Below are 22684 nucleotides of genomic sequence, written 5' to 3' on the forward strand. Positions count from 1 at the left end.
GTCTAAGTAATTTTTAACTTGTTCTCTCCCTATGTTAGCCTCAGATTCTACCTCATTTTCACGGGCATTCACTACGTTAGACGTCCAGTTGCTGCTCAACTTTTTGGTGAAAACTGAAACAAAAAAAGTCCTTTAACATGTCTGCCATTTCTACATTCTCTGTTATTGTTTTCCCCCCTCACTGAGTACCTACCCTGTCCTTGGTCTTCCTCTTGCTTCTAATGTAATTTTAGAATGTTTTCTTGTTACTCTTTATGTCTCCAGCTAGCTTTTTCTCTTTTTGTGCCTTGGTCTTTTGAATTTTGTCCCTACATACTTGTGTTGTTTGTTTATATTAATCCTTTGTAATTTGACCTAGTTTCCACTTTTTGTTGGACTCTTTTTTTCAATTTCAGATCATTGAAGATCTCCTGGTTAAGCCAGGGTGGTCAGTTGCCAGACTGCCTCTCTATCCTACGCAGTGGGATAGTGCCTTCCTTAACAATGTCTCTTTGAAAAACTGCAAGCTCTCTTGAACTGTTTTTCCCCTTAGATTTGCTTCCCAGGGGATCTTACCTACCAACTCCATCAGTTTGCTAAAGTCTGACTTCTTGAAATCCATTATCTTTATTCTGGTGTTTTCCCTCCTACCATTCCTTAGAATCATGAACTTTATCATTTCATGATCACTTTCACCACTCAAACAGTTCCTCCCTATTTGTCAAAATCAAATCCAAAACAGCCTCTTCCCTAGTTGCTTTCTCCACCTCTGAAATATAAAATTGTCTCCAATGCATTCCAGAACTTGTTGGATAATCTGTGTGCTGCTGTATTATTTTCCCAACAGATGTCTGGGTAGTTGAAGTCCCCCATCACCACCAAGTCCTGTGCTTTGGATGATTTTGTTAGTTGTTTTTTTTTTTAAATAAAGCCTCACCCACCTCTTCTTCCTGGTTAGGTGGTCTGTAGTAGACCTCTACCATGACATCACCCTTTTTTTTACCCCTTTTATCCTTACCCAGAGACTTTCAACAAGTCTGTCTCCTATTTTCATCTCAACCTCAGTCCAAGTGTACACATATTTGATATACAAGGCAACACCTCCTCCCTTTTTTGGTGTAATGTCCTGGGGAAGGTTCTGTAATGGGTTGGACACCCTAGGATGTCACCTGGTATGCTGAGACGCCACTGAGTCAGACTATTCTACCAGCCTGGGTCCAACCTATCACAGTTGTGTAGTCGAGCAGGATCCTATGCACAGCTTATTGCCCTGAAACCAGGGCCATTCCTAGCTATTCTGGGGCCCTATGCAGTGCCCCCGTGGGGATGGAGGGACCGAGGCCTCTGTGGGGTGGGGAGCAGGGGGGGGCTGGCCCCAGGCTTCTGTGGGAGGGGGAGGGGAGGCAGGCCTCCACTTTGAGAGGGAGAGAGCTGGCTTGGGGGGCAGGAGGGGGAACCACCCTCCAGCACTCACTGGTGGCCCAGCTGTGGCCAGGTGGCTGCGCTTCCCGCCGCCAGTGAGGGCAGGCCCGACCCTGCTGCAGAGCTCAGAGGAGTGGAGGTGGGGAAGAGGCAGGGCGGGGGCAGAGCAGGGGCGGGGGCCCAGGGGAAGAGCCGGAGCAGGGACTGCATCAGCACGCAGCATGCAGCTGTGCCCGGAACCTACGCAGCTGCGTACTTTGCGTATGGGTAAGGACGGCCCTGCCTGAAACACCGGTGATGATTTTAAGAGAGTTTTAAGTGTGGTGGCTAGAGAACAGACAAGGTGGTTACTGGTTTGTTATTTTCTGTTTATTTTGGGAAAGAGAAGTAGGGACAGAAAAGGAGGAAAACGAGTGAAAGTGAAGTTATCAAAAAGTTGGAGCTGCACAGGATGCAAGCAGAAGAAAAGGAAAGGATGAACAAGAGATAGATCTGTCACAAGGGGTGGGGATGGGTGGAACCAGCTCCTGTCCTGTGGCTGTTCCCTCAGGAGGGGAACGTTTTGGCTGAAAGTAGAGAGACTGTTCACGTTGCTGGCTGTCAGGAAGTTGCAGTTAAGCAAGGGATAGATCCTGCTCTAGGATGCATCGGGAAATGTGTCCTAGAGGAAGGGAAGCCTTAGAGGGGGAAGGTGGGATCCAAGAAAGTGCTGCAGGGTACAGGGTGAGGATTCCAAGGGCTCTGTGACTGGAAGCCAACCCAATTCAAAGACAGAGGAGGGTATAGGGCTGGCCAGTGAAGGGTCTGTCATGGCTGGTAGCTGTGAGCTCACAGCTGGACAGATTGCCCTCCAGGGACCACAGGGGTGTGTGCCCTGGCAGGGGGACCAGACAAAGAGGTTAAGAAGGAATGTGGGGGACTACAGGAGTGTTTCCCCACTCATTACAGGGAAGGGTTTGCCCAGGAGAAATTTGCTGGATCTGCATCTGTAATACCAGGCACCTCACCTGTGGCTCAGGTTTTAAGAAAGAACCGTGTAACTGACCTTCCTGAAGGGAGCAGCCATACAGCTGAGCTTTTGGGAACAGCGAGAAGGGTGATCAAGGGTACCCCAATCCAGGCCCCACTTTTTCAAAATGTTTTACTTGCTGTACTTGTGAAAACTAACTCTGTCTCTTGGAGGCAGCGGCAGTAGCAGCGGGGTTGGCGGGGAGTGTTTCTTCCAAGCATTTTCGTGTCTGTGAACATGCTAATAATCCACCTGATGAAGGGGCAGAGACAGCCAATTCCTGGGCAAGTAAACCCCTCATAGAATATTAGGGTTGGAAGGGACCTCAGGAGGTCATCTAGTCCCACCCCCTGCTCAAAGCAGGACCAATCCCTAACTAAATCATCCCAGCCAGGGCTTTGTCAAGCCAGACCTTAAAAACCACCAAGGATGGAGATTCCACCACCTCCCTAAATAACCCATACCAGTGCTTCACCACCCTCCTAGTGAAATACTGTTTCCTAATATCCAATCTAGACCTCCCCCACTGCAACTTGAGACCATTACTCCTTGTTCTGTCATCTGCCACCACTGAGAACAGCCCAGCTCCATCCTCTTTGGAAACCTCCTTCAGGTAGTTGAAGGCTGCTATCAAATCCCCCGTCATTCTTCTCTTCTGCAGACTAAACAAGCCCAGTTCCCTCAGCCTCTCCTCGTAGTCATGTGTCCCAGGCCCCTGATCATTTTCGTTGTCCTCTGCTGGACTCTCTCCAATCTGTCCACATCCTTTCTGTAGTGGGGACCCCAAAACTGGACAAAATGCTCCGGATGTGGCCTCACCAGTGCCAAATAGAGGGGAATAATCACTTCTCTCCATCTGCTGTCAGTCCTCCTTCTAATGCAGCCCAATATGCCGTTAGCCTTCTTGGCAACAAGGGCACACTGCTGACTCATATCCAGCTTCTCATCCACTGTAATCCCCAGGTCCTTTTCTGCAGAACTGCTGCTTAGCCAGTCAGTCCCCACCCTGTAGCAGTGCATGAGTTTCTTATGTCCTAAGTGCAGGACTCTGCGCTTGTCCTTGTTGAACCTCATCAGATTTTTTTTGGCCCAATCCTCCAATTTGTCTGGGTCTCTCTGGACCCTATCCCTACCATCCAGCATATCTACCTGTCCCCCCAGCTTAGTGTCATCTGCGAACTTGCTGAGGGTACAATCCATCCCATCATCCAGATCATTAATAAAGATGTTGAACAAAACTGGCCCAAGGACCGACCCCTGGGGTACACCGCTTGATACTGGCTGCCAACTAGACATGGAGCCGTTGATCACTACCCATTGAGCCCAGTGATCTAGCCAGCTTTCTAACCACATTATACTCCATCATCCAATCCATACTTTTTTAACTTGCTGGCAAGAATACTGTGGGAGACCGTATCAAAAGCTTTCTAAAGTCAAGATATATCACGTCCACCGCTTTCCCCATATCCACAGAGCCAGCTATCTCATCATAGAAGGCAATTGGGTTGCTCATGTATGACTTGCCCTTGGTGAATCCATGTTGACTGTTCCTGATCACCTTCCTCTCCTCCAAGAGCTTCAAAATGGTTTCCTTGAGGACCTGCTCCATGATTTTTCCAGGGATTGAGGTGAGGCTGTAGTTCCCTGGGTTCTCCTTCTTCCCTTTTTTAAAGATGGGCTCTATATTTGCCTTTTTGCAGTCATCCGGGACCTCTCCCAATCACCATGAGTTTTCAAAGATAATGACCAATGGCCCTCCCCACAACTAAATATCAGGCACTGAGGGCTTGTCTACACTGAAAAAACACCCCCCTGAGCGAAGCAAGTTTCAGCGCTGTAAAGCGGCAATATAGACAGTGCACCAGCGCTGGGAACCACGCTCCCAGCGCTGGTAGCTATGCCCCTCGTGGAGGTGGTTTTTTTAGAGCGCTCGGAGAGCTCTCTCCCAGCGCTCTGCCGTGACCACACATGCCACCCAAGCGCTGTGGCAGAGCTTTAACATTGCCAGTGTAGACTAGCCCTGAGTGATGGTGGTGAACAACACAAAGGAATCTCAGGAAAGAGGGTGGATTCTTCACATGGCCTTAACCCTGGAGAGGAAATGCAGCTTCACAGGGGGTGGACCAGTAACATACAAGGTCTCCTTACACCCTTTTCTTGCCAAAACCCCGAAGACTTTCCCAAAGTAAGAACCTTTACTGAGGGGATGAGAAATACCATAAATGCTGAACAGACTGATCTGTTTAGACCAGTGGTTCCCAAACTTGTTCTGCCGCTTGTGCAGGGAAAGCCCCTGGCGGGCCGGGCCGGTTTGTTTACCTGCCGCGTCCGCAGGTTCGGCCGATTGCGGCTCCCAGTGGCCGCGGTTTGCTGCTCCAGGCCAGTGAGAGCTGCTGGAAGTGGCGGCCAGTATGTCCCTTGGCCCGCGCTGCTTCCAGCAGCTCCTATTGGCCTGGAGCAGCGAACCGCGGCCACTGGGAGCCGCAATCGGCCGAACCTACGGACGCGGCAGGTAAACAAACCGGCCCGGCCCGCCAGGGGCTTTCCCTGCACAAGCAGCAGAACAAGTTTGGGAACCACTGGTTTAGACAGAAGGCGTGGTATGATAATCATACTTGGAAGCACCTCTCTGTCATGAATTTGCTGGTAACTTTATGTCTCTTACTACACACTCTGTGGGTTAAGATAAAGAATTTGATACTGGTGGTAAATACTTTAAAAATGTGTGACGTATGATTTTTGGAAAAATCTTTGGTACAGACTGGGAGTAGTAACAAGAAGGTCCTATGAGCATACCACCTGTCAGCTAGTACCTGTAAACAGGCTAAGAGCTTGGCACAGCAGAGAAAGCGTAACCAATCTAAACTGCTGTGTGGAAGGGGAAACTGAGGCACACCACCTCATAGCATTGGTGGCTAAATGCCAAGACACCTACACGTTAAAGGACATTGACATCTGCATTATGTACACAATGCTACACATCACAATGTTTTCTGGCAACCTGGGAACAGAAATCCAGAACTTTGCAAAAACACCTATGAATGGCATTACAGTGTTTGGTAACACTTGGAGGTTGTATAACCAAAGCCAAAAAGGGATTTTAGGCATACATTGATCAGTGACCAACCCTCTGGCAGTAATCTCAGAGGGGAGATGTGACATGGCATTCCATATTCTTTATGAAAATATGTTTATGCTATGAATATGACATAACTGAGATATACTGTGTGCAAGATGGTGTATGTGAGAAAGAACCTTCATTGGAAAGGTTATGATTTACTGAATATGATTATCCTATGTGTATGCATGTATCATTTCTGTATCTGAAATTAGGAATATTGACTATGTTTTTGTATTTCAACAATGTTACTTTGGGTGACACCCCCTGCCAACACTTCAGTGTAATAAGGCTGCCCATGGGAGCCAGCTGAGGTCACTCAATTAGGGTGAACTGCAAACAGAACGGGGCAGACACACCCCAAACACTGGTGGATATTCCAGTACTTAGATTTGCCAAGCCAGCACAAAACAACTTCTGTATTACCTCACTGGTTACTCAGAAGTCCAAACAATGTAGTTCCCTTAAAGTGCCCAGCCTCAGGCCTCCATCCAGGCACACATGTCAAACGTATGATGATAAATTCTGAAAATCTTATTTCATCATATAAAAGAAAAGGTTCTCCTGACCCCAAAGGACCAAGCCCCAGACCCAGGTAAAATAATAACTTAGATCTTACCCCAAATACACGCTTACAATCAATTCTTATTAACTAAACTAAAATGTATTAAAAAAAGAAAAGAGAGAGTGTGTTGGTTAAAAGATCAATATCCAGACAGACTTGAATTCAATTCTTGAGGTCCAGATCCATAGCAGAGATGAGCTTGTAGTTGCCAAAAGTCCTTTTAGAAATAGTCCAGAGGTTATAGTCCAATGTCCATATTCAGGGTGACTCCAGTCAATGACTGGGGATCTCAATTCTTGTGGCTTAGGGTTTCCCCTTCTTCAAACCCAAAGCAGATCTGAGATGAAGAAGGATCGTGTCCCAGGGTTTTTATACATTTGCAGCAGCTTTTGCCTGAGAAAACAACAGGCTTAACTTTACTTCTCCCAAACATCATGGCAATTAGCACAGGATAATTTATCCATTAAATAGTTCAGCTGCAGGTTACCACAACCTTCAAAGAGACATATAGACAATAATACTGTTTCACTCAAGTGTCTTCCTAAATACTAATACTCCTTTTTTTTTTAATCTTTGACTCAAAGCTATAGCCATAGACAAGACTTGTTTGCTCACATCACAAGACCTGAGCAAACAGCTACTCTTCTATCTCTAACAATGCAGGCTGCATTTCAAAGCTCTATTCATTTACATCTCTTCCTAACAAGTCTTTAAAGTTCGGCCATGGGTCAGGTTAGTTTGGGAGTTAATTAACTCTTTCTGGCCCTGTGTCCCCTTCCAATGAGATATTATATTACACTCATAACGTCACATTCAGGGTACAACAATGAAAAAGCTGGACAGTGCTGATGGCCCATCAGCAAGAGACAGTGGACTGTAAAAGAGCTTAGTCTTCCTGTGAATGCGTGGGTCAGCCTGTGAAGAATGGCTACAGGAGCCCTACAGAGGCATGTGACCATGTCACCTGATACTGGAACCCATCTTGAATTCTGTACTTTTCCATGAGAAGCTTACATGTAACCAGTTTCTTTAGTGTATTAAGCTTAGTTTGTGTGCTCTTTTTAATTTTCTTAGAAATCTGCCTTGTTCTGTCTGCTACCTCCTTAACTACTTAAAATACACTTGTAATAGTTAATAAATTTATTTCTGGTTTATAATATAACCCAGTTTATGTGATTTCTAATCAGGGGGCAAGAAGTTGTGCATACCCTCTTCCACACTGAAGGAAGAGTCAAATTTCATAATTTTTGTACTCCAAGGGAGGATGAACATCTGGGTGCTGTGGCAAGCCCTTTAAGCTGAGCCTTTCAAGAGCGGACCTCTGTCTCTCTGTGCAGCTGGGTATGGCCCTGCCTGTGTGCTTGGATGGAAAAGGCTGGGGAGCCTAACCTAGCAAGACCAGATGAAAGGGGGCCCATGCTGGCAGAATAGTCTGACTCAGTGGTGTCCCAGCACATCAGGTGACATCCCAGGGGGTGAAACCCATCACAGGTTCCCTTCAGCTTCCTGGAAAAAAACTTGGGAACAAAGAAAGGAGCAGCTCACAGAATCTATCCCATATCTTACACTGCAGATCCTGCACTCATTTATGGAGTCTTTGAAGAAGAGGTGTGTAGTGAGGTAGTCTGGTTCCCCGCCGCCCCAGAGAGAGACAAGTCATAGAATCATAGAATCATAGAATATCAGGGTTGGAAGGGACCTCAGGAGGTCATCTAGTCCAACCCCCTGCTCAAAAGCAGGACCCATCCCCAATTAAATCATCCCAGCCAGGGCTTGGTCAAGCCTGACCTTAAAAACTTCTAAGGAAGGAGATTCCACCACCTCCCTAGGCAACGCATTCCAGTGTTTCACCACCCTCCTAGTGAAAAAGTTTTTCCTAATATCCAACCTAAACCTCCCCCACTGCAACTTGAGACCATTACTCCTTGTCCTGTCCTCTTCCACCACTGAGAATAGTCTAGAACCATCCTCTCTGGAACCACCTCTCAGGTAGTTGAAAGCAGCTATCAAATCCCCCCTCATTCTTCTCTTCCGCAGACTAAACAATCCCTCTGGACACCAGCATGGGCGGAGCCAGGGAGCTCTAAGCCCGCCCCCCAGAGGGTCAGGCATTGCCCCAGAAGTATAAAGGCCCAACCTCAGGGCTCACTGGGAGAGCAGCCACTGGGGAGGCCAGATGCCTCCAGCCTAGCTCATGATTGGGAAACCCCAGTGGCCTGTGGAAAACCTGAGGACTGGCCCAGCCTGCCCTGTGCTAGCTATCCCGAGGACCCCATGGTGCTGGACCCCTCTGAGGACACCACCCTGACCCAGGTACCTCAAGAGGGGGAGTCTGAAAGTAGCCTGGTGGCAGCTGACCCTAATCTGGCTGCAGCACTCCCAGAGCCCATGTCAGTGTGTTGCGACCAGTATCCCCACTGACTCCGCAGCGGGTCTTCTGCTACTCCTAGGGCCCCGGGCTGGGACTCAGTGGAGTGGGAGGGCCTGCGTCCCCCTGCCACCCAACCCTCAGGTGGCAGCCTCCCCCTCTGCCAGGCCCTTTGGAACCTACTGTTACAGCTCAGCCCCTGCCTGTGCGCCTGACTCACCATTGCCCTGCCCTGACCTAGGGCCTGGGCTTACTGTGTTATTTCTACCTTCACAAAGGCCACAGAGGATGACTCCTGCAGCTGGACTAATTCCCCGCAAGACCTATTTATTCCCCAATTTAGTGAGGCAGTGTGGTTCCCTGCTGCCCCAGAGAAAGATGAGCCCTGGCTAACCTTGCTACACAGTACCACTGGACTTTCATGAATAGTGGACATTGAGAGAAGAGCTGATCGTGCAAAATAGTTCTCTATGTAAGCGGGGGAATAGTCCTGCTCTTGTGGGGAACTTTCCTGGCTTCTGCACTACCCCGGTGAAGTGGGCTAGCGAAAGGATCTGAGTCCTCGCTCCCACTTCCTTTACCCAGTGGCCTCCCTGACCCTTGAGGGCTCCCCTTCCACTCTCCTGTCTGGCAGAGTCCTCGTAACCCCAACAAGGCTGGGCCCAGGATTCCTGGGGGGCTTGACCCCCAACCCTGCTGTGGTCACCTAGGACAGGGGCTAGGGTGTCCCCACTCCAAGGTACTTTCTCTGCTCTGAGCACCTCTCTGACCATTACACACAAGTTAAAGCAAATGCAAGTTATTTAATCAACAATTTTCTTTAAAAAGAATAAGGAAAAATGGGAAAAGTGAAAGGAAACACATCAACCTGCTCTGTGGCAAGGAACATCACAAACAGTGTCTCTGGAATGTCAGGACAGTTCAGTCTGTTCCTTGTAAGTCCCAGGCCTTCTTCTCAGGCCCTGGTTGTGCTGCAAGGATGCTGTGGGTTGGACTCTTGCTCTGGTGGTGGCCACACACTCTCAGGCTCTAAGTGATAGGACCCTTCTTCCTAGTGTCGCCCCCGCCCTGTCAGGGTTATGATCCAAGCATGGCCTGCAGAGCCTCTTGGCTGAGGCGTCTCCCTGTGCTGGGCCCGCTGCCCAGGGTCCCCCTCACTCTCCCCAGCTGCTCACTGCACCCAGCTCCGGACTGCTCCAGCTCCACCACTCAGTCTCAGCGCTACTGCTGCCTCCAGCTCCCTGGGCTGCTTCTTTGGCCCCTCTGCCTCTGCCTCCTGCAGCTCTGCTCCCAGGACAGGTCTGCTCTGCACGCTGCTTCTGTGACTCTGCTCCCAGCACTGACCTGCTTCCTGGGCTGCTCCTCTGGCTCTGGTTGCTGCAGCTCTGCTCCCAGGGCAAGTCTGCTCTCTCTGGGCTGTGCCTCTGGCTTTGGGGCTGCAGCTCTCCTCCCAGGACAGGGTCCGCTCTCTCTGGATCTGGCACAGCTCAGTTTGGGCCCCTGCTTTCTCCTTAGCTCGGCCCCACTCTGTCTGACCCAGGCAAATCCAGCTCACACAGAGGATGGGACCTCCCTGGCCTCCTGACTCTCTGATTAGCCTGCCCACCCTGTCATTCAGGCTGACCTGGAGCATTGGCCTCTCCCCAGTGTACCTGGGGGCTGTCAGTCTCAGGGTCCTGATTCCCCATCGACCCTTCCCCCTTTTAGTACTGGGAGCTAGCCAACCAAAACACCCCCACTGAATGTTAGTAAGGGGGTAACAGTCCCCTTACATTTGTAAAGGCAATCGAATCATAATTCTTAAAGCTGTGTGTCCTGAAATGCTAAACCCCGTGCACTTTGGTCACACAGCTCCTGAAGCCTGCCTACCATGCAAGGGCCTGAGAAGTGCTGTATTTGCCTAGCAAGAGCAGCAAAGCCAAAGACTTCATAAATGAGTGCCGGATCTGCAATGTAAGATCTGGGATAGATTCTCTGAGGCAGCTGCTCCTTTATTTGTTCCCAAGTTTTTTTGTTTTTTTTTTTCTGGGAAGCTGAAGTGGAACCTTCCCCAGGACATTACACCAACCAACACAAGGAACCATTCTTGACATATCTCATAGACCTTGGAGCAAGCTAGACATGGATTATTGATAGCATTACAGTAGCTCCTAGAGCCCGCAGCTGAGATCAGAATCACATCGTAATAACAACTGTATACACACATAGTAAGAAACTTGCCCTGAAAAGCTTGCAACCTAAATGGACAAGGGAAAGGAATTATAATTATATCTGTTTTGCTGAAGTGGACCTGAGGCCAATAGAGATTAAGTGGTTTGCCTGGGGTCACAGAGGAAGTCTGTTGTAAAGCTAGGAATTGATTCCAATGCTCCTGAGTGCTAGACCATGGCATCCCCACAAGCTATTTTTAATCCTCCTTTGCACAATGAACAGTCAGCCTTGTCACAGTGACTAATATTGTAGTTACTGGGAAATAGATCTATTTCCATATATCATAGATCTATTATATCACATAATTTTAATGTGGCTCACACTCTGTCTAGGCCCCAAGTTCCCATACTTGTATCAATAGCAGCCTCTAACATTGAATGTTTCAAAGCATAAATGGTTGGAAGCCCAGAAAGTGTAGTTTCAGATAACGGACCTCAGCTTGCATGTCAGGGATTTGCAGGTTGCAATATTAGTGGAATATGAACGTGTCATACCCTGCCCACTCTACAGCCAGTATATGGGCACAGCAGAAGCAAGAAATAACTATAAAAAGCATACTGCACATTTGTGCCTAGGTTTTTTTTTTTATGGTGTTTAGGTGGCTGGGGCCCACTAACATAACAATCAGACTATTTAGATAGATGGGAAGGAAACCGATGGAAAGGCTGACTGGGCTGGAGACATTCACCAGATAAAGATAGGCATAGCACAATGGAGACTGCTGCCCACAACATAACTACTGTTATGAACAGGCTAGTGTGTGTATTACTGTTTTCTACTGTATGGAATCAGAACTGTTCAACTGTGTGTCATAGCCCCTATACTGTTGTTGATGGGCAACAACAAGGAGTAATAAATTGAAACTGGGGAGGGGAATGGAGAGGAACAGATATCGGAAATGTATCCTACTGGTGAGGATCTACTAGACTGTGGCCTAGTCTCCCTTTTTGACAATTAGAACTAGACAAAGCTCTGGAAAATGGATTGTTGGGAAGGAAAAATCCTGCCTTGATCCCAGGGGAGGAGTGAATGAAGATGTGATCAAATGCTCTAGATCTTTTCTGTCCCTAATCTTTTCTGTCTTTTCTGTGCTCGCTGGCCCCACTTCAAAAACTGTTAAACACTTGCCCAAGGATAGGGTCATCTGAGTCCAATAATCCTTAGTAGGTCAGCAGCCTCATCCTTCCAGATGCCTAGCAGCCTGTGCTACACCAGCATTGAACTCCACTTGCTCCAGTGTGACATCAGCTTTTAACACTGTCAGGGAGGGAGAAGGGGCACCTTTGATCCCTTCTTTTTTTTCCCCCTAGTTTAGAAAGCTACCAAGATGCACACACATTTCCACACAGAAGTAAGTAGCAGATACCCCAGTCCCTTGGCAGAAACCTGTGTTCATGTTCCCTGGGAGCCATCAGACCTCCCTCCCGCCTCTCCAAGTCCATCCTTTTCCTTTACATCATATGACCAGCTGATGTGAAGTCTCTTCCAGCCCGTGCTGAGTTTAGGTGTGAGAGGCCAAGGGATCCCAGCCAGGGTAACTTTATACAGACAGAAACCAAAGGTCTGTTGGGGACACCTTCCCATCATACACATGACTGGGTATAGGGTCAGCTTCTAGGAAGGGGAGCATGAGGCTGGTATAGACTGCAGGGGAAATCTTTTGAAGCCAAAAGAGGAAAGCCAAAGTTAAGGAGGGATGGGAGGGTAGAGGAGATAAATGCACCCCTATTCCTCTCTCTGGTTCTCCTACAACTCTCCCTGATAAATATCCTATCCCCCAGCCGTATCTGATTGCCCCCCCATCTCACACTAGTGTTCACCTGGCCTCCTCTGATGCATTCCCCCTAATACCCTTTCTCTCATGCTCTCCTGATCTGCTCACTCCAGGCACTTTTGACCCCTTCCCAATCTGGATTGATTCTCCAGCAAGGCTGTTCCCCTGAGCCCTTCTCTGGTGCATTCCTTCTCTACATGCTTTCTCATACCTCTCTCTGTCTGATGTACTCCATTCCATGGTGCACCCAAGATATTCTCCTTCATCCCTCTGTAATGGAACACTGCCCCCCACCACCACTGATGCACACAGAAATCCTCATCCTCAGCCCCCCCCCCCTTGACATTCTCTTCAGCTGTTATATTAATTACCTTTGATATAAAATTCCCCCCCCATATTCTCCTCCAGTGCTTCCCTCCCACTCTGGAATCCTTGGCTCCCCCATGCCCATCAGCTGTGATGCTGAGGTCCCCTCAGGACTTATCCTCACTCATCACCAGCTCAGTTTCCAACCTCTAAATAGCCCATGTATTTCATGCCTTGGCCATTTCTCTGCCAGGAAATCTGGATGGAGGGGGAAAGCAGTACCTACCCCAATACCTCCACATCAGCAGAGCCAGCCACAGGATCCTGCAGCACTCTCCTTCCAAGAGCTCCTCTCCCATCCCCCAAGGCTGTAGGCATAAGGAGCCCACCATGCCAACTCCTTGCCTTTCTCTTTCTACAACTGTTTCCTAAAGATGAAGGAAGGCCAGGCCTTGGAGATATTATCCCCACTTCCAGGAGAGAAGGAGGCCCAACAAAGGGAAACCCTCAAGATTGAACCCAGGTCACTGTCCTGGAAGCCCTGCCTACAAGAGGGATTGAACAAAAGCTCTTGTCCTGTGTATGAAATGTCTGGGGGTGCTGTGGTGTAAGAGAAAGGAGGGAAGTGACCTAGACCATGTGCTACCTTTGGCTGCTGGATCTCGGCTGCTGGATCTCAAATGTAATCAAGAATGAATTCTCAACTTCCTCTATCCCACCCTTTCTGTGTCTGCCACCCTTTCTCTAATATATGCTCTCTCCTTCCCCACTCTTATCCCCAAGGGATGCCTCAGCTGAGGGGTTGCCATGGAGACAGTGCTCTCATAGCAACCAAATGATGGCAAAAGATTGCACACCATCTCTACAGTGTTCAATCAGCAATCTGACACCTGCTGAGATTGTTTTTGTATGCTGCTGCCACTGTGGTTTCCTGCTCCACTCTCTCAAACAGTGAAAGCAGAAGTAATGCCGGTCCCAGCTGTGAGAAGAGCCACCAGAGTGTACTGTATGTGCCCAGTGCCTCCTGGCCTACCACCTGGAGCAGTGTGAAGCATTTCACCCTCTCTGGTTTCTCTGCAATACTACATACTTCCAGGAAAATTAGGAAGCCCTGTACACACCACTTCCTCTTGTCTGTCAGGTTCCCACCCCTCCAGACTGAGGCAGTCAAGTGGCTTTATTTTCTCCATTTTCAACAAAGATTCTGCTGTCAGGCATGTAACACATTTGTAACTACTTCAGAGTGGCTCTTCAGCTCATGGACCTTGTTAGATGTTAGCACTAAGATTTCTGGCCTAGATTCCCAAAGATATTTGGGCATCTAACTCCCATTAATTTCAACAGAGAGAAAAGGTGGGTGAGGTCACATCTTTTACTGGACCAACTTCTGTCAGTGAAAGGGACAAGCTTTCGAGCTACACAAAGCTTTTCCTCAGTTTCACCTCTTCCTGAGGAAGAGCACTTTGTAGCTCGAAAGCTTATCCCGTCCACCAACAGAACTTGATCAAATAAAAGATATAACCTCGCCTACCCTATCTCTCTCAGATCCTGGGACCAACATGGCTGCAACACTGCATAATTTCAGTTGGAGACAGATGCCTAATAACTTTGAAAATCTGGTCCTTTGCCCTTCTGCCCAGGAATAATAAATATTTCTCTCTCAAAGTAACTTCTTTTGAATAAAAAAATCCAATCTAAATTTTAAAATGACCAGTGATGGAGAATCCACCACAACCCTTGGTAAATTGTTCCAATGATTTATTACCCTCACTATTTAAAAAAAGAAAAACATGCCTTATTTCCGGTCTGAACATCCGGGGAGGTGGGGGGGGGAGGAAGGGGAGGAAAAAAACCAAGGGGAAATAGGCTTGAATAGAGACTGGGAGTGGCTATTTCCCCTTGTTTTTTTCCTACCCCCCCCCCCGGACGTTCTTGTTAAACCCTGGATTTGTGCTGGAAATGGCCCACCTTGATCATCATACACATTGTAAGGAGAGTGATCACTTTAAATAAGCTATTACCAGCAGGAGAGTGGGGTGGGGGGAGAGAAAACCTTTTGTAGTGGTAAACACCCATTTTTTCATGCTTTTGTGCGTATAAAAAGATCTTCTATACTTTCCACAGTATGCATCCGATGAAGTGAGCTGTAGCTCACAAAAGCTTATGCTCAAATAAATTGGTTAGTCACTATGGTGCCACAAGTACTCCTTTTCTTTTCTTGATTCTGGCTTTTTGAGCATCAAGTAAAGTGTTCTTAAAAGTTTTCCAATTACTCACATTTTCCCATTCAAATTCTTCCTTCCAGTTGTTTTTGTTCATAATTGCCTTGAACATTGTGAAATTTTCCCACTTAAAGCAGCAAGTGTGTATATATTACTGGTTTGAACTTCACTCGGTTTGTACTTTACAAATGTGAACAAGTTGTAGTCATTTATACCTAAGCTACCATAAATTTTTAGTTCCGTGATCAGGTCTTTATCTGCTAAGACAAGCTCTAGTAAAGAATTCCCCAATGTTGTTTACAACACTCTTTTTTTTTTTTTTTTAATTCGGAAATTGTCTTCTATAATTTACAATTTCAAAGATGTTTTAGTATTGGCAGCATATGTCACTCAAAGTGAAGTCCCCCGTGATCATGCAGCTTCCCCCACCCCCTCCAGCACATTATAGAGAGTTGCTTAAGAAGCCAGTCATCCAGTTTCCTATTGTGATTTGGTAATCTATACCACCAATTAATACCCTGCTTGTGCTTTATCTATTAGGACATTGATCCATAAGCATTGATCCAGAAGATCATTTTTCTTCCAAGTTGTCAGTGACTCAAATAGGTAATGCCATTGTTGACAGAGTGACAGTCCCCCCACTCCTTTTGCCCACTTAATCCTTCCTATATGTTATAACCATTGATTTTAACATTCCAGTCATGTAACTCATCCCACCATGTTTCAGTAATACCAACTAGATCAAATTTATGATTATAAATGAGCAATTCCAATTCCTCTTGTCTGTTAATCGGGCTCTTAGCATTAGTGTATAGGCAATTAAAGAATTTCTTCTCCATGTCCTTTGGTTCCTTGATTAATTTTGTTCTCAACATCTTGATTTTATGCTAAATGCTCATTTCTTCTCTCTTTTTACCCTCCCTTTTCATTATTACTTCTCCTGACTACGCTAGCCAGCCTGTCCCCAAGAAGATTGGTCCCCCTTCTACTGAAATGGAGACCATCCAAACTATACAGCCCCTCTGGTCCACCTTCTGTGGGGTGTGTTCCACAAAACCCAAACCCTCAAACGCACACTAATGGTTCACTTTCAGAATCTTCTGCTTCTGTCTTCCTTCGCTCACAGAACAGGAAGGATCTCTGAGAAGATCCACTGGACGTACTACTTCAGCATGCTTCTGAGTTCCCTGAAGTCCTTTATTGTCTGAGAGAGATCCTGCAATACAGTATCATTAGAGCTGATTATGAACCATCAGTGGCAGATCCTTGCCCATTGATTTCAGAAGCCTATCCAATCTCATAGTGATGTCTTGTATCTTAGCTCTGGGAAGACCGCACACCATCCTGTTGTCTACCTATCCCTTGCAAAATCATAGAAAAGAAGGGTTGGAAGGGACCTTGAGAGGTTGTCTAGTCCCTTGCGTTGAGACAGGACCAAGTAAACCTAGACCATCCCTGATGACAGGTGTTTGTCTAAACTGTTCTTAAAACATCCAGTGATGGGAATAGCACAACCTCCCTTGGAAGCCTATTCCAGTGCTTACCTATCCTTAGAGTTAGAAAGTTTTTCCTAATCTCTAATTTAAATGTCCCTTTCTGAATGTTCTTCCAGTTCTTCATAGTATAGAATCCCAGCAAGGATCATTCATAGTGGTCCTCAGAGACTCAGCCTACACCTTGCTCCCATAGCCCATGAAGCTGTACACCTGCCCCTTTGACAGCAGCGAGGGGTGCTTCAACAACAGGCTCAGCAGGTGCAGAATGATACCTGAATGTGCCTTTGGACATCTGAAAGGTCGCTGGCACTGCCTACTCATAAGTTAAGGCCTCAGTGAAAAAAATATCCCTATGGTCATAGTTGCCTGCTGTGCACTTCATAATATCTATGAAGCAAAGAGGGAGACATTTCTGCTAGGGTGGAGGTGGAATGGCTGTCTGCTGATTTTGAGCAGCTGGATACTAGGGCTATACAAAGAGCTCAACAGGGAATTATACAGCTCAGTGAGGCTTTGAAAGGCCATTTTAACAATGAGACACAGTAATGTGTGTTGCTGTGCTGTGCCTGGCATCGTTTTGTTTTGTTTTTCACCATGGTATGAGCCTTGTAATGAGTGCTGTGTATGTAGAAATAGAACATTGCAACAGCCCCATTACTATTATCTGTGAATGATGTCAGCCCCAGCCAGCATATAGTATGAACTAATAGACTTTTATTCCAAACCTGTGAAAACAGACGTATTTATAACTGAATGAAACTTTATAAATACAGGGAAAAGAACCTCTGAAGGGGAAAGAACAGTCATTTCCATTTCACAAACACACATACACTGACCTGTGAGACACAGTTGGTGTATGTGCAGCTGTGATTGTCTGTACTCTTCCCCCAGGGTGGAGTGGTAGGGGTATGGCACTGGCCCCGGATGCCATGTAGTAAAGGAAGGAGTGTGTAGGGAGGTCCTGGAATGCAGTTCTCTGTGCCCTGCAGGGGGAGGCAAGCACAGATCTGTTGAGCCTGAAGATCAGTCAGACTGCAGCATGTCTGTTTGCTCCCTGAGAAGTGTTATAATCTCTTGCTGCCTGTTTCTCCTGTCTTCACTATCCCTGTCCATTGTGTCCTCAAGCATCATCCTCCAAGCCCTCTGCTCAGTATCCAAAGCACCGAGGCTCAAGATCTCCTGGAACATGTCTTCCCTTGTCCTCTTCTTTCTTCTTTTCTGGCTGAGCCACTCCACTGGTGTGGATGGAGAGACCCTCAAGACCACTTTTGCAGCTGCGAAAGAAACAGTGGGCGGAGATACTATTGTGAGTGCATTCACTCCGCTTGATCACACAAGTTACAAGCCCTACATTCTCACTTCTGCTTGGGATTCATAGAGCACAGTGGCATTCCCAGCCATAGTAATGATGGCCCAGGGGATGAGGGGGCGAGCTGGCAGAATACTTGGGGGGAACTCATGGGCATGACTATGTGCAGATAGAGCAATTGAACTGAATACTGGCACAGTTTTCCACAGGCAGTGGTGACATTAGCTGATATCTCACTCCAGAGGGTAACAGAGGCTGAAAGGGAACAGCTCCTGCACCCATCCGGGGCAGACCGAGTGTGTATGGTGCTACCCTGTGTACTGCAGTGGTGCCTGCTGAAGTAATTGCTGAGTGGTGTGGGAAAGCATCCTACTGTGGCAGAAGAAATAGGGCAGCCCTCCCCAGAAACCTTTGGCAGAGGATTGCAGACTGCCTCCAGGAAAGCTTCCTCAAGATCTCTGTGGAGGATTCACAGGACATCCCAGTGCACATAAACAAACTGTTCTTCAGGGCTCCCTCTGCCTAACTGTTGAGAAGCAGATAGCAACTCTACCTCTGTTGGTTATTCACTACCTCTTGCAGGGTGACTGAAAAAGAGTAAATGAACAGATGTGTCCCTGCAATGTCAAAGCAAACTACATACTTACTAGAGGTTTCTTCCCCTGCATCAGGCTTGCCATCCCTGGACTTCTGGGACTCATTGAACTGCTCAGAGTCAAAATGGGTCACAGCACCACTGGATCCCCTGGTCACCTGTCCCCAATTCTCCTTCTCTTGTTCCTTGTCCAACACCCGGTTCACTGTGGTGGCCTGTGACTCCAGATCCTGCAAAGTACCCATGGGACCCTCAGGGGTGGTGTGGTGGGGTTGCCCCCAAGAATGACATGCAGCTCCTTGGAGAAGTGGCATGTCTGCAGCTCGGCACCAGAGTGACCATTCGCCTCTTTTGCCTTCTGGTTTGCTTGCCACAGCTCCTTGACGTTCACGCAGCCCTGATGTGTGTCCCCCTTGTAGCCCTTCTCCCCCCTGCTCTGAGCAATCTGCTCATAGATGAGACAGTTTCAGAGCTGTGCCTGCATAGCCTCTTCTCCCCACAGGCCCAGGAGATCGACCACCTGCTGTGTACTCCAGGCAGGAGCGCGCTTGCTGGGTGGAGCCGGCATGGTCAGTTGGGCAGTTGCTATGTGAGCTCTCCACGCCAAGCAAACAGGAAATGGAATTTCAAAAATTTGTCGGCCTTTAAAAGGGTTGGGGCATGTACCTGTTTACCTGGCCGCCGGGCAGCAGAGTTCAAAACGCTGACCAGAGCGGTCACAGTGAGGTATTGTGGGTAACCTAGTGAAGGCCACTAACGTTGCCGTAAGTAACGCAACGTCTGCACTGACACTGTGTCACCCGACTATGTTGACCTATGTGCTACACCTCTCATGGGGGTGAAGTTATTAAGTTGGCATAACGGGCAAGTTATATTGGTGGGAGCAACATTGTAGTGTAGATTCTTACACAGTTAGGTTGATGTAAGCTGCCTTGTATCAACCTAACTCTGTAGTGTAGAGCCGGCCTGAGTTTCTGTCTCTTCCCACCTCTTTATCTCTGTCAGCTTCGGACTCACTGTCTCTCTGAGTTTCTCTTCTCTCTGTGTCTTTCTCTTCCCAAATCACATCAGTGGCCCCTCCCTTGTGATGGGGCTGCTACTTCTCCACCTCCCCAGGCAGGGTACAAACATGGCCTATCTTCATGGGATGATTTAGTTGGGGATTGGCCCAGCTTTGAGCAGGGGATTGGACTACATGACTTCCTGAGGTCTCTTCCAACCCTATTCTTCTATGATTCTCCCTTCCACCTGCAGGGTGTTGTTTCATCCAGACTTAAGGGAATCCTTTCACTCTTTCCACTTCAGTACTTCACTCTTTGTGTGTGAATCTTTGCTTATTTTTCATTCCCAGGCTTTTATCATTTCTGCTTCAAAGTCAAAGATATGGGGTTTTGTAGAATAACAAAGCATTTTTCCCCCGCCTAGACACAGATAAGGGGTGTCCGGGATCCAGGAGAAGATTGGTTGCTAATTACACAGAACCTGGGAGGACAGGACAGAAGGGAGACCAGAGAATAATGAGGTTTCAGTGTGCAAGCATGAATGCAAAGGATTCTGGGTAGAAATCTGTGCCATGTAATATTTAGATAGGAAAGGGCTAGGTCAGACTGAATAACTGCAAAAAAGCATCCTGGAGACTCCCTGAAGACAGGCCAGTATGGGATGAAGAGTTAGCAGGTTGCCTAATTATAGAAACCAAGGCTGGGGCTTCCATTCCAACAGCTCACACCTCCCCTGATGGCCCCTTCCAAAAGGTTAGGGAAAAATTGCATCATTATAAGTGATGGGAGGCCACTCTCTGGACATCTCTCCCTTTACCAGAGTGACACAGCCATAGTCTATGTTGACTTCTGGACTTGGTTATAAGCCTGTCTATTAACTCAGGCATCCACTAAGGAAGATGGGAGGAAGGTAAGACTGAGGACTGCTGAATATCAGGGGAGTTTTAGTCAAATGGCGGCTATTGTAGCCAAGGTGTGGTTAATTAATTGATCTTTTTGAATTGTAAATGCATCACATCTATACAACGGGTACATGTCCTATACATTGGAAAATAAATATATATATTACACTCTCTAGTGTGTGTGAGAGAGTGACGCTGCTTTACAATAGATGGAATCAGAACTGCTTACCTATGTCTCAGAGGCCCTATACTGCTTACATCTAATGATGATTCTCCTTTAGCTCTAGTGATCACTTATAGGAGGAAGATCTGTGGCGGCTGCTGTTCCTGCAAAGTTCTGAGTGGCCATGAACTGCAGCACAATGACAAGCTGTAAAAACATCATGAGCCAAGAGTCATCTGACTTGTTGTTGTATCCTTATGTGTTAAAAGAAAGAATGAAGAGCATTCTCTGGGTATGTCTGCACTGCAATGGAACCCTGGACTCAGCCTCCAGCCTAACACCCCTTCTGTCCATTCAAGTGGCACTAACACAGGGCTCGGACCCAGGGTCTCAGAAGCCTGCAGGGCTGCAGGGTCTGAGCACAAGTCAAGTCTTAACCTAAGGTTCAAGCCCTATTGCTTTGCAGTGCAGAATAGCCTCGCTTGACTCAGATCCTGGACCTGGAAGGCCACCAAAAAGTATCCCACAATCCCATGGGCCAACTTCCTTTGTCCTCTCTATCCCAAGAATCTTGAATCTACTCTATTCAAAACAGAAGCAACCACCCTTGGTGTACTGCAGCAACTCTCTGAGTTAGCGTTAACCCTTCCATTATCTTCTGACCATCGAGCTGAAAACACACCATCAGTGTTTGCAATGGAGACTGAACAGAACAAGCCTTTTGCAAAACACGCTGCTTTGGCGGACATGGGGGCACAGCCTGATTTTGGTAAATCTCTGATGCAAGGCTAGCAAAACTGTGGACTTAAGTAAGAGTACTAGGAATGACTGCGCATATTAGCAAATAGGGAAGAAGCTGGCAGCTTTGCACATTTACCCAACCAGTACCCAGTGCAAGGGCGTGGCTTAAATGGCTCAAGAGCAAGTACCGGAAACCCAACGGCCAGAACCACACCTTGGGCAACTCGTCAAAATCATGTGTGTTGTGAGGAGTCTGGTCACCGGGCACTGCACTGAGCATGGAGCCAACAGTACTGCATGATGACCTGGTCAGCTGGGATGGGGCCCCACTGTCTTCAGAATCCACCATAGGGAATGACAGGAACCTGCAGCAGTCTCCAAGTGGGGACAATGAAGTCACTCTGTTGCTGAGACCAGTTCCAGAGCAGACTTTGGCACAGGAGCAGCAGCAGTGCATTCTGGGTACGTACTCATACGGGCTGATGTACTCCCCAAGGAGCAGCCCGCGGCGGAGCCTGCTGCAGGCACACATGGGACCAAAGCTGTTCCTAAGCCCCAGTAAGTTTCTGGCTCCATTTTCATGTTTATTAATACAGTAATGTGATCAATGCAAAAGTTATGAGAACCCCAGCTAGCAGCCTATATCCGCTAGTGGCGGATTATATGCCAGCGGTATGGCTCTTCCACCCAACCACCGCCATCACATGGAGTTCAAAATAGCGACCAGGACATGCAAACAATAAAGAACAACTTTAAAGTGTATTTTTACGGGAAAGGCAGAGATTTTTGCTCGGCCATTCCTATTTCTTAAAAACAATAACCTTACATTGCCATGCCTGTAAGTACGCCACTCTGTAACCATTCTACAGTCTATCGAGCTGCCTGGAAACAGTGAACTCTGTGAATGTTTGAGGAAATGTGTTCCATTCACAAATCTAGTTCATTTTAGTCAGTGCGGTCCATAGATGACAAAATAATGTGTCCCAAATATGACTGTGGTTTGAAATTTTCTGGGGGTGGTGAGGAGGAAGGGGAAATATGCTGGGGGTTGGGAGGAGGAAGGCTGTGAATTTCTGCGTGTTTGCATGCTGTCATAACAGGCTACACCATGTGGAATCTAACACAGCATCCTCTTGATTCCCTCATGAAATTCTGACTTAATCCTGGGTGCTAATAGCTGAAGCTTTTCCTGAAGCAGGAACTTCACATAGTTAATCATATTTCAGGGAAGGGCATATTTTCCACGACCACCTTGGTAGCTGACCAGCCTATTCCACTCATAGATGTGCTGTTCAGTTACTATACATTTGAATACGTCTGTTGCACAAACTGCAGGTTTCCCCCCAGCAGCTTGGAATAACATCTCCTTTGCCAAATCAGGCACCACAAGAACTATTATGTCCTCCAAAATTGGAAAGGCCTGAAATTGTAGAAAAATCTTTTGTAGCACAGCTACTGCTAGCAGCCCTCCACTGTCACCCACCCCAAACCCAAGTGTTCTGC

General features: G+C 47.4%; 1 long non-coding RNA gene across 2 annotated transcripts in view; it reads left to right on the top strand.

Annotated features, from left to right (window-relative positions):
* Nucleotides 1–22228, top strand: part of LOC140899029 (uncharacterized) — a 31958-nt gene extending 9730 nt beyond the window's left edge. For both annotated transcript variants that reach the window (XR_012155200.1, XR_012155199.1), the window contains exon 3: nucleotides 20559–22228. This is a non-coding gene — a long non-coding RNA (uncharacterized lncRNA). The remainder of the gene's footprint in view (nucleotides 1–20558) is intronic.
* Nucleotides 22229–22684: the final 456 nt, after the last annotated feature.

This window comes from Lepidochelys kempii, chromosome 1 (assembly GCF_965140265.1).
Source record: "Lepidochelys kempii isolate rLepKem1 chromosome 1, rLepKem1.hap2, whole genome shotgun sequence".
NCBI classification, from domain to species: domain Eukaryota; kingdom Metazoa; phylum Chordata; order Testudines; family Cheloniidae; genus Lepidochelys; species Lepidochelys kempii.